A 13,107-nucleotide genomic window follows, 5' to 3' on the forward strand; every position below is an offset into this window, starting at 1 on the left:
GCGTGCTGCGCCACGCCGCGCCCCTGTCCCTGCATCATCGCGCGCACCCCGCGGCCACGCGATGCGCCCGCCAACCTCCTCGCTCCGACCACCACCCGCGGCCACCTTCTCCCATGCTGCTTGCTCGCCGCCGATCACCCCCCCACTCGGCACTGCTACTCGCTACGGGGCTTGGCCGCGCGTCCGCGCCCCTGTTGACCTCGTCTATGCGTGCCCTCGCGACCGGGCTGTGCCCTGGCCGTGGTCGCCGGAGCCCCACCACTGCTGTGCCGCCGCTCCTGCTGCACCCTGCTTGCCACGGCTCGCCCGCCTGCTGCCGCTGGCCGCTTCTACTTGTTGCGTCCAAGCGCCCGCGGCGCTTGCCCACCTAGCCGCCGCCCTCCCGTTCATCGCTCCGGTCGGCTGGCCGTGCGTCGTGGCTGCCGGCCCGCCCACGCGTGCGTGGATCCAGGCAACTTGGCGCCCGCGCCCGGAACCGCTGACCAGCACCCGCTATGGCCCCCTGTGCCAATGACAAGGGGGCCCCACGCCCAGAACGTTTTTTTAAAAAGGTTTTAAAAAATGAATAATAAGTAAAATAATAATTAATTAATTAATTAATTAACTTAATTAATCTTGATTAATTAAACTAAACAATTAATTAAATTAATTAATCATGATTAAGATTAACCAAATAACTAATTAAACTAACTACTGTTAGTTAATTAACTAGTCAATGACAGTGGGGCCCACCCCCTAATTAATCTTGATTAGGTTAATTAAACTGGATGATTAAATATGTCATTGATAGGTGGGACCCACCTATCAGGTTGACTAGGTCAACTGCTGATGTCATGCTGTCGTCAACAAACACTATTCTGGATAATGTTGATTTAATTGATTAAATAAATCCCAAAAATGATTTAAATCTTTTAAAATTAATATAAAATAAAACGTAGCTCGGATGGAAAAACTTTGTACATGAAAGTTGCTCAGAACGATGAGACGAACCCGAATACGCATCCCGTTCATCTGCCACACATCCCTAGCATAGCGAACACGCAACTTTCCCCCTCCGGTTCATTTGTTCGAAAACGCGAAACACCGGGAATAATTTCCCGGATGTTTTCCCCCTTCACCGGTACCACCTCGTACCGCGTTAAAGCACACCCAGCATCACACTTTGTCATGTCATGCATCATCATGCATTTGTTTGCATTATATTTATTGTTTCTTCCCCCTCTTCTCTCGCTAGACACCGAGACCGACGCCGCTGCTATCCAGTACGACTACGGTGTTGACGACCCCTCTCTCTTGCCAGAGCAACCAGGCAAGCCCCCCCCCCCCTTGATCACCAGATATCGCCTACTCTTCTCTATACTGCTTGCATTAGAGTAGTGTAGCATGTTACTGCTTTCCGTTAATCCTATTCTGATGCATAGCCTGTCATTGTTGCTATAGCTATTGACACCTTACTCGCAATCCTAAATGCTTAGTATAGGATGCTAGTTGCCATCAGTGGCCCTACATTCTTGTCCGTCTGCCATGCTATACTATCGGGATGTGATCACTCGGGAGGTGGTCACGGGTATATACTTATATACATAATATATGATACTTGTGGTGACTAAAGACGGGTCGGCTCGTAGGAGTACCCGTGAGTGATTCACGGATTGAGTCTAAAAGGACATTTGTCCCGACGGCCCTCTGAGTGGATCTTTGTGGTGGAGTGACAGGGTAGGTTGAGACCACCTAGGAGAGAGGTGGGCCTGGCCCTGGTCGGCGTTCGCGATTATTTCAAGATAACATGTTTAACGAGATCTTGGTATTTGATCTGAGTCTAGCCACTGGCCTATACGCACTAACCATCTACGCGGGGACAGTTATGGGCAATCGACGTCGTGGTATCAGCCGAAGCCTTCGTGACGTCAGCGACTGAGCGGCGCGCGCCGGATTGGACCGTAAGCCTGCTCTTGTATTAAGGGGGCTAGTTCTGCTTCCGGCCGCGTACGCAACGTGCAAGTGTGCAATGGGCGATGGGCCCAGACCCCTGTGCCATAGGATTTAGACCGGCGTGCTGACCTCTCTGTTGTGCCTAGGTAGGGCTGTGACGTGTTGATCTTCCGAGGTCGGGCATGACCCAGAAAAGTGTGTCCGGACAAAGGGGATCGAGTGTCTTGGGAAATGTGGTGCACCACTGCAGGGAAGTTGATCTATTCGAATAGCCGTGTCCCTCGGTAAAAGGATGACCCGGAGTTCTACCTTGACCTTATGACAACTAGAACCGGATAGTTAATAAAACACACCCTTCCAAGTGCCAGATACAACCGGTGATCGCTCTCTCACAGGGCGACGAGGGGAGGATCATCGGTTAGGATTATGCTACACGATGCTACTTGGTGAACTTACCATCTACTCTCTTCTCCTGCTGCAAGATGGAGGTGGCCAGAAGCATAGTCTTCGATAGGACTAGCTATCCCCCTCTTATTCCGGCCTTCTGTAGTTCAGTCCACATATGATACCCTTATTCCATTTGATACCAATGCATACATATGTAGTGTAGCTCCTTGCTTGTGAGTACTTTGGATGAGTACTCATGGTTTCTTTGCTCCCTCTTTTCCCCTTTCTATACTCGATTGCTACGACCAGACGTTGGAGCCCAGGAGCCAGACGCCACTGTCGATGACGACTACTACTACTCGGGAGGTGCCTACTACTACGTGCAGCCCGCTGACAATGACCAGGAGTAGTTTAGGAGGATCCCAGGCAGGAGGCCTGCGCCTCTTCCGATCTGTATCCCATTTTGTGCTAGCCTTCTTATGGCAAACTTGTTTACTTATGTCTGTACTCAGATAGTGTTGCTTCCGCTGACTCGTCTATGATCGAGCTCTTGCATTCGAGCCCTCGAGGCCCCTGGCTTGTAATATGATGCTTGTATGACTTATTTTATTTGTAGAGTTGTGTTGTGATATCTTCCCGTGAGTCCCTGATCTTGATCCTACACGTTTGCATGTATGATTAGTGTACAATTGAATCGGGAGCGTCACACCCACGATCACAGGTAATGATGGTTTTTCCATACATGTCGCAGGGACTTTTCAAGTCGGGCAGTTGCCGAGGCTGCGTGAGGAAGCGGAGATGCCCACGTCCAATCAACCGCCACACGTCGACCAAGGCCACAGGCTATTGGGGCTCGTGGCGCTCCGCACTTGCCCTTTGGCTTCACCTCGATGCCAAGCCCGAGCGTGCCTTGGGCCCGAGGGCTACTGTCGGCATTCTGGGAACGGGGGTCCCTAGACTTGCCTACCTGCGGCCCACGGCGTGGCTCTATGAGCGGGCCCGTATGGCCCGTCTTCACCAACAAGCGCTCAAGACCCTCGCGAGGGGCCAAGCCTCGGGAGGCGGACGACACAAGACCTCCCCAGGAGCGGCCTCACCAGGTTGGCTCATGAGGGGCGGAGAGTTCAAGGCAAGGTAAACCTCGCGAGGTTCCAATGACGTGATCCATAACGATCAAGATCAGGCAGGCGCCAGGCGGGTGCCAACGCACACAGTGTCCTTGTTTCCTCTTTGGTGCTAAGGAAGCAAGCGCATGCGCAGAGAACCGAGGCGTCAAGCAAAGGTTTCTATATCAGTGCAACGAGACCAAGACCAGGAGGACGACAAGGCGGAGGTCACCATGGAGCCCAAGGCGGCGTCACCACCAGAGCCTTTTGCAGGCGAAGACTTCTTTTGTCGAGATAAGCTGTACTAGGTGTCCCCTTTCAAATAGGTCGTTGTTGGCTCCCTTCCGGCTCAATATTTGGGGAGAGGACCAGGGCCTCTATAAATAGGATTAGCCACCATGGTAGAAGGGGCGGGCCTGGAACTCATTCAGCTCACCCTCACACCCACCAAGCACAAGAACACCTCTCCTCAGGAGGCTGTTCTTCCCCTTGTACTGTTCATCCTTAGCCCAAGAGGCAATCCACCACTCCACACTGGAGTACGGTATTACACCACAATGGTGGCCCGAACCAGTATAAATCTTATGTCCTTTGTGTTGCGAGTTCGTCGAGTTAGCCCGTGAGATCTTAGCGAAGCTAGGACGTGGATCGGTAGGGGGAGATCTTCGCGCGCACCCCAGTGTCCAAACCTTGAGGGTTTTGCCAGAACCCAAGATTAGACAGTGTTGGTTCCCCTTCTGTCACTGGGATCAAGCACCGTAAGATCGAACCCACTACAAAGCACCTCTTCCCATTGCAGGATAAATAGATCAAGTTGGCCAAACAAAACCCAAATATCGGAAAAGAAATACGAGGCTATAAGAAATCATGCATAAAAGAGATCAAAGAAACTCAAATATTTTCATGGATATAAAAAGATAGATCTGATCATAAACTCAAGTTTCATCCGATCCCAACAAACACACCGCAAAAAGAGTTACATCATATGGATATCCAAGAGACCATTGTATTGAGAATCAAATGAGAGAGAGGAAGTCATCTAGCTACTAACTACGGACCCAAAGGTCTACAAAGAACTACTCACGCATCATCGGAGAGGCACCAATGGAGGTCGTGAACCCCATCTGTGATGGTGTCTAGATTGGATCTGGTGGTTCTGAACTCTGCGGCAGCTGTAATTGATTTTCATCGACTCTCCTAGGAATTCTGGAATATTAGGGTATTTATAGAGCAAAGAGACGGTTCGAGGGGCACCCGAGGTGGGCACAACCCACCAGGGCGCGCCTGGGCCTCCTGGCTTGCCCCGGTGGGTTGTGCTCTCCTCGGAGCACCCACCAGGCGTAGAGTTGGCCCATTAGGTGTCTTCTGGTCCATCAAAAATCTCTGTAAAGTTTCGTGGCATTTGTACTCCGTTTGGTATTGATTTTCTGTGATGTAAAAAACATGTAAAAACAACAACTGGCACTTGGCACTATGTCAATAGGTTAGTACCAAAAATGATATAAAATGATTATAAAACATCCAAGATTGATAATATAACAGCATGGAACAATCAAAAATTATAGATACGTTGGAGACGTATCAGCATCCCTAAGCAGAATTTTTTATGTGGAATGCTGCCTAACATGTCATGTCATATTTCTTTTCTTTATAACATGGACATTTGGACTTTTATATTGTTCGAAGCAATAGTTTAGTTTTGACATGATAACTTAAATACTCAAGCATATCAACAAGCAACTTTGTCTTTCAAAATATCCACGCTAAAATAAGTTATCCCTAGCCCATCATGTTCAATCATTGATCCATTCATGAAACACACTTGCATATTTTAACTACACCCAATACTCAAGTACGATCATATTGCCTCCTAGTTGGTGCTTTTATAAGAGATGATGGAGACTCAAATTAAAAATAAAAATTGCATAAAGTAAATGAAAGGCCCTTCGCAGAGGGAAGTAGGGATTTGTAGAGGTGCCAGAGCTGAAAGCAAAGAACTTAGAGATAAAAACATTTTGGGAGGTGTATCCTTCCCACCAACGAAAACGACTTAGAGTTCTCCACACTTTCCATGCTAGATATATCATAGGCGGTTCCCAAACAAAAAATAAAGTTTAATCCTTTTTCCACCATACTTTCACTTTCCATGGCTAACTGTATCCACGGGTGCCTTCCATACCAACACTTTCCAAGGAATTTATTATTGGACAACATAAAGTAAATTCATTTTTCATTTCGGGACTGGGCATCTGTAATACCTTTGCCTTACTCTTGTGCAATGACAAGTGAATAAACACTCATCGTGAGAATAACACATCTAACATGGAAAATATTAGCCACCCCTCACCACTCCACGAGCGAAACGAACACACAAAAGAGGGGTCTATTTTGAAAATTAGAGATTGCACATACAAATTTGCTTAGAACGGTAAAATAATACCGCATATAGGTAGATATAGTGGACTCATCTGGCAAAACTGGTTTAAAGGTTTTTGGATGCACAAGTAATGATCATACTTAGTGCAAAATGAAGGCTAGCAAAATATTGAGAAGCGACCAACAAAGAAACGAATAATCTCATAAGCGAGCATTAAGCATAATTAACACCCAATAATGCACCACAAGTAGGATATAATTTCATTGCATAATTATTGACTTTTGTGCTTGCATAGGGAATCACGAACCATAACACGAATATTCTTACAAAAGAATAATTACTCATCAATATAACTCACATATCACATCATCATATCTCAAAACTATTACTAAGAATCAAGTTTATTTTATCCAATGATCTTCATGAAAGTTTTTATTATACTCTTCTTGTATATCTATCACTTTGGGACCAATTTTCATATCTTGTTTTTGACAAGCTCAAACAAATATAAGTGAAGATCATGAGCATAACATTTCTTTCTCTCAAAATAATTTAAGTGAAGCAAGAGAGAATTTCTTGACAATTTTACTAACTCTCAAATAAATCTAAGTGAATCAAGAGAGCATTTCTTAAAAAATACTAAAGCACACCATTCTCAAAAAGATTTAAGTGAAGCACTAGAGAAAGTCCACAGCTCATAAAAAAATTAAGTGAAGCATAGAGAGCAATTCTAACAAGTCATGACATAATTTTGGCTCTCTCAAATAGGTGTGTCCAGCAAGGAATCATGACTTAGAATACAAAATAAAACAAGCAAAGACTCATATCATACAAGACACTCCAAGCAAAACACATAGTATGTGACGAATAAAAATATAGCTTCGAGTAAAATACCGATGGTCGTTAGAAGAAAGAGGGGATGCCACTCGGGGGCATCCCCAAGCTTAGTTGCTTGCTATCTTTTGGATAATAGCTTGGGCTGCCGGGGCATCCCCAAGCTTAGGCTCTTCTTACTCCTCGTTCCTTCATCCATCGTAAGATAACCCAAAACTTGAAAACTTCAATCACACAAAACTCAACAAAACCTTCGTGAGATCCGTTAGTATAAGAAAATAAATCACCACTACAAGTAATGTATCAAACCAATTCATATTTTTCTTTTGCATTATATCTACTTTATTCCAACTTTTCTATAGCAAAAACTCATCAAAGAAAACCATAGAGCCATCAAAATAAGCACACAACGCAAAGAAAACATAATCTGTCAAAATAGAACAGTCTATAGCAATCTGACTATTTCGAATACTTCTGTAACTCCAAAAATTCTGAAAAATTAGAACGACCTTAGAAATTTGTATATCGATCTACTTCAATAGTAATGGGCATTTTATCGCTCTCTGGTTAAAAACTAAAATTATTTTCGTGAGTGTAAATGTTTCTGTTTTTTCTGCAAGATCAAACAACTATCACCCAAGAAGATCCTAACGGCTTCACTTGGCAAAAACACTAATTAAAACATAAAAAACGAAATCATAACAGTAGCATAATTGTGCAAACACTCAAGAACAGAAGGCAGAAAGCAAAAATAAATTTTATTCATTGGGTTGCCTCCCAACAAGCGCTATAGTTTTACGCCCTTAGCTAGGCATAAAGCAAGGATCTAAGTTTTGTCTTCCTTAGTTTTGGCAACTTTTGTAAGGGTTTTCTCAAACCCGGGAGGCTCTTTACGCTTCCCCAAATTCTCCGTAAAAGAAACCATCTTTAGATCCAAAATATCCAATCGCTTGTTGCAAAGGGTAATCAAGGTATTCATGCGATTAATACTACCATTAAGTTGTTTGAGGGGTCCATTATATTTCTGTATTGCAACCATATGTTTATGCAAATCACCAAGTTTGTCCAACATTTGAACTCCCTCAGGGGAGAAAGAAAACCCCTTCTTTTGAGGTGGAACGCCCAAAATTCCTTCTAAAATTTCATAGGCAGCATTAGCATCAAGCTCAATAAAATTCCCTTTAGCGGAAAAATCTAGGAGTTGTCTATGATGCAAAGCCAATCCTACGTAAAAATTATGAAGCAAGATCTCAGTGCCCCCCCCCTTTAAATTACAAATACGATAAAATTCCATAAGCCTATACCAAGCATCTTTCAAATTTTCTGCTTCTCTTTGCTTGAAGTAAAGAACTTCAAAATCTGGTGACAAAGGAGGAGTAGCCATGCTAGCCATTATGACTAGGAAGCGAAAACACGGATAGATCTGACGATAAAACGGCGAACGAAAAAGAGGGGCGAATAAAACGGCAAATTTTTGTGAAGTGGGGGAGAGGAAATGAGAGGCAAATGGCAAATAATATAAATTGCAAGGAGATGACATTTGTGATTAGGAACCTGGTATATGTTGAAGATCCTCCCCGGCAACGGCGCCAGAAATTCCTTTTGATGTCGCTTGAAACTACGTCAGCATTTCCCCAAAGAGGAAGGGATGATGCAGCACAGCGGCGGTAGGTATTTCCCTCAGATATGAAACCAAGTTTATCAAACCAGTTGGAGAACCAAGAAACACAACGTAAAAAGTCCCTGCACACAAATAACAAATACTCACAACCCGACGTGTTAAAGGGGTTGTCAATCCCTTTCGGGTAACGGTGCCAAAAATTGGTGCGTTGACGGGAGAAAGTTGTAAATATTGATAGATCAAACGCCAAATAAAATAAATTGCAGCAATATATTTTTGGATTTTTGGATTTAATAGATCTAAAAATAAAAGCAAAGGAAAAGAGATCGCAAAGGCAAATAATATAAGAAAGAGACCCGGGGGCCGTAGGTTTCACTAATGGCTTCTCTCGAGAAAAATAGCAAACGGTGTGTAAACAAATTACTATTGGGAAATTGATAGAACTTCAAATACTCATGACGATATCCAGGCAATGATCATTACATAGGCATCATGTCCAAGATTAGTAGACCGACTCCTCCCTACATCTACTACTATTACTCCGCACATCGACCGCTATCCAGCATGCATCTAGTGTATTAAGTTCATGGAGAAACGGAGTAATGCAATAAGAACGATGACATGATGTAGACAAGATATATCTATGTAGAGATAGACCCCATCATTTTATCCAATGTAGCAACGATACATACATGTCGGTTCCCCTTCTGTCACTGGGATCAAGCACCGTAAGATCGAACCCACTACAAAGCACCTCTCCCCATTGCAAGATAAATAGATCAAGTTGGCCAAACAAAACCCAAATATCGGATAAGAAATACGAGACTATAAGTAATCATGAATAAAAGAGATCAAAGAAACTCAAATACTTTCATGGATATAAAATGATAGATCTGATCATAAACTCAAAGTTCACCCGATCCCAACAAACACACCGCAAAAAGAGTTACATCATATGGATCTTCAAGAGACCATTGTATTGAGAATCAAATGAGAGAGAGTAAGCTATCCAGCTACTAACTACGGACCTGAACGTCTACAAAGAACTACTCACACATCATCAGAGAGGCACCAATGGAGGTGGTGAACCCCATCCGTGATGGTGTCTAGATTGTATCTGGTGGTTCTAGACTCTGTGGCGGCTGGAATTGATTTTCTTCGACTCTCCTAGGGTTTTTGGAATATTTAGGTATTTATAGAGCAAAGAGGCGGTCCGGGGGACACCCGAGGTGGGCACAACCCACCAAGGCGCGCATGGGCCTCCTGGCACGCCCTGGTGGGTTGTGCTCTCCTCGGAGGATCCCCAGGCGCAGCCTTGGCCCATTAGGTGTCTTCTGGTCCATAAAAAATCTCCGTAAAGTTTCGTGGCATTTGGACTCCGTTTGGTATTGATTTTCTGCGATGTAAAAAACATGCAAAAAACAGCAACTGGCACTTGGCACTATGTCAATAGGTTAGTACCAAAAAATGATTATAAAACATCCAAGATTGATAATATAACATCATGGAACAATCAAAAATTATAGATACATTGGAGACGTATCAGTAGCACGGGTCCCCGCGCTACTGATACACCTTAGACTCGCGCTACTGCTAGGCTTTTCCCTAGTAGTGTTCAGTCACGCTAGGTTCCTTACCATGACCTTTGTTTTTCCGCCCTTTGGGTGCCCGTTTGGTAGAAACTTCATGTGGATCACCAACAAACACATGATCTCGATTGGGCACAAAATCATCATCATCTGCAACCCTATGTTGTCTCACATATTCATCCTCCTCAACATCCTTGTTCGCTATTACATCCTCCAGAGCAGCCTTCAGTTTGTCAAATAGAAATGGTTATGACATGCCGCATGAGATGCTTTCGTAGATAAGATAGTCAACTCACTGTACTAGTTCTCTCCTCAGTACCTGCCCATCCACACACAAAGAGATCGCTAGTGCGCTTCATGGGCAGTCCACCTCTAGCATTTTTGGTGAATCTTCGCATCACTAAGCACTTAGGTAAGTCCTTCATGTTCAACCTGGCCAAAACATAAAGAACATGCTTGCATGGGAGACCTTTACGATTCATACTATCACAACTGCACTTCACTGTTTCTTCCGAGTTACCAGGTGTATAGTCCACTTTGAATCTGAGTTGGCTGTTATTTTTCCATGCCACTATGAATCTCCGACTGACGGCTCCATTGAGTCTATCTACGATCTCAAGTTCCGCTACCTTCTTCATATCTTACTACATGAGGTAAAAGTTGACTGTAGTGAAGTCATGGGTAGTGGCTTTCTCAATGTGTTTAAACTCGTCGAGTACTGGTACTGGGAGTGCCTGTGTGGCCATGCAGACGTCGTACGACTCATTTTCATGGAGCCGAACAATGCAGTTCTCATAATGCACAACCATGTCAACAATTGTCATGCCAAAGTCAAGATGCATATGAAGCCAAGAGTCCAGAATCTTGCTCCTATGGTTACTCCGCATACCAAGGAAGAATCCACCGGCCAGATATGATGCAGCCCAATGCCTTTTCTTCCTGTGCATCCTATGCAACCAAGTTTCAGTTTTATCCGACTCCCATTTAGCTTTAAACGCTGCCCATCTCGCCTCAAACTCTTCATGTGTAGTAGCATAGTAAATAAGAGACCTGAACTTCTTAAGGGACTTGTGGTGAAGGTGTTTGTGCCTGTTCTTCTCTATATGCCACGAATAAAGTCGATGCCAGACGTCCGTAAGGACCTTCCTGATGGCCCTTATCATGGTTGCGTCTCCATCAGTAATTACAAACCTTGGCTTCTTCTCACGGTGAGCTCTCAAGAAGGTCTGCAGCACCCAAAACGTATCTTCGATCTCATCGGACACAACACCACTACCGAACACAATGGTGCAACGATGACTGTTTAGACCCATAAAAGGTATGAATGGCATTCCGTACCTATTCATCTTATAGGTGTTGTCGAATACGGTTACATCACCAAAGCCAGGGTAATCCCGATGTGACTGAGAATCACACTAGAAGAGGTTCTTGAGCTTGCCTTCTGCGTCAACAGTGTGCTCAAAGAAAAAGTCTGGATCCCTCGCCTTTCTGGTCATCATGATCCCAATCGCAGTGTCATCATCACCCTTTGCTAGCAACTTCATTTTTCCCCTATGGCACATGTTATAAAGCTTCCTACTTCTGAAACCAGCCTTCGCATATGAGCCATACCTACTGATGAAGTTGTCAAAAATCATATGTTTTCTGATCCCAGCACCTGACATAGTTAAGATCTCGAGCTTCTGATATTCCTTTATCTAATTATGTGACCGGAGATAGTTAACTTCGTCCGGTCTAGAAAGAATGTGACTATGATCATCACTGAAAACTGTTGACATACCAAATTAAGCGCTCTCTATCAAGATTCACTATTAAATGCAAATTAAGCGCTCTCTATCAAGCTTCACTGTTAAATGCGATTCGTAATAACATCGACTCTCCGGTCTCAACCTTCGCTTCCTCCCTTCCATGGTACAAAACCTGGCTTGTCCTTTGCTAGCCCTCGAACACACAAACCTCCTCAAGCGCATTGGTGTGTCGACACCCTTCGTGTATTTCAGCTTGTCCCTCCTAATGTTGAATCCATGCTTTTTCGCATGCTCATTATAGAAATCATATGCCTCCTCTTCTGACTTGAACGTCGTGGCCATCACCTTCTGTCTAGTGAGTCTTACTGGTATTCATTGTAGCCAATGTCAAAATTACACTCATCACCATCAGCATGCTCATTGTCTCCGCTTCGGCCACCGTCTCCCTAAAAAAATACATACAAGCTTGTATGTTAGTAAGTTGTTGTATGACGACTATCATGTATATACACTTTGCACTACTTACTTTGCTCGAGCTCTCATTGTAAGATGCATCGACATCGTTCTGATCATTGTCATCATCGAATATATTCCAATCATAGTACCCTTCCGCATCCATCTGCACAAATTTAAAATATGACATATATTAGTTGATGCGTTCGTCGCTTCACTCCTTACCCTGCATAATTTAAAACTTACCTGGCTACCGCTTTCAGCATATGAATCATCTACATCCATATCCTCATTGTCATCATCCTCACCTACCTGTACAAAGTCAAACAAGTACATGTCAGTGTCACCGCGGTTGTTTCTATTTAGTATGCTTGATAACGTGCACAACACTTACATTGCCACTGTAAGACTCATCCAAATTCCGCTTCCCTGGTATGTTCGTATACATCCAATGACAATGTTTCTTCCTCGCCACCGCTATCATCGCCGTCATATCCGATTTCTGCCTCCATCTATACACGTTTATATATAATCTTAGATCCATTCAAACAGCACGTAACATCATCGGAACTATAACCAGTTTTCAAATCACTATGACCAAGGCTCGCGTACCTCGTTGCCGCCATTAGAAATGACAACAGCGTTGATGTTGGCCGGTGATGAAGGACCGTGGGCGAACAACACGTGGAGCAGACGACTGCGGCGGCGTCTGGCAGACCTTGGCGGTTGTGGGCGACGACTTCGCGCAAACCGCGTCGAGATTAGTGGTTATTGTCGGCGGGGCCGTAATGGCGACGACGCTGGCGACTATATTTCCCCGTCGGCCAAATACCACCAGAGATGGCAGCGGCGGTGGCAGAGGCGAGAGGAAAACAGGGTTCGGCGATCGGGTTTTTCTTTTCGAACGGGGCGGGCATACACAGCGCGAGGACACACTGCAGGCGGGCGGTTCGGCGTACACCGGTCGGGCGGGCGGCCCTACGTATGCGACCGGCACGTACAGCGGACGGGTATTTCCGTACGGCATGTGAAATGACTCCCCCTGCCCCTTATACGTTTT

Source organism: Triticum dicoccoides, chromosome 2A (genome assembly GCF_002162155.2).
Source record: "Triticum dicoccoides isolate Atlit2015 ecotype Zavitan chromosome 2A, WEW_v2.0, whole genome shotgun sequence".
Lineage (NCBI taxonomy): Eukaryota > Viridiplantae > Streptophyta > Magnoliopsida > Poales > Poaceae > Triticum > Triticum dicoccoides.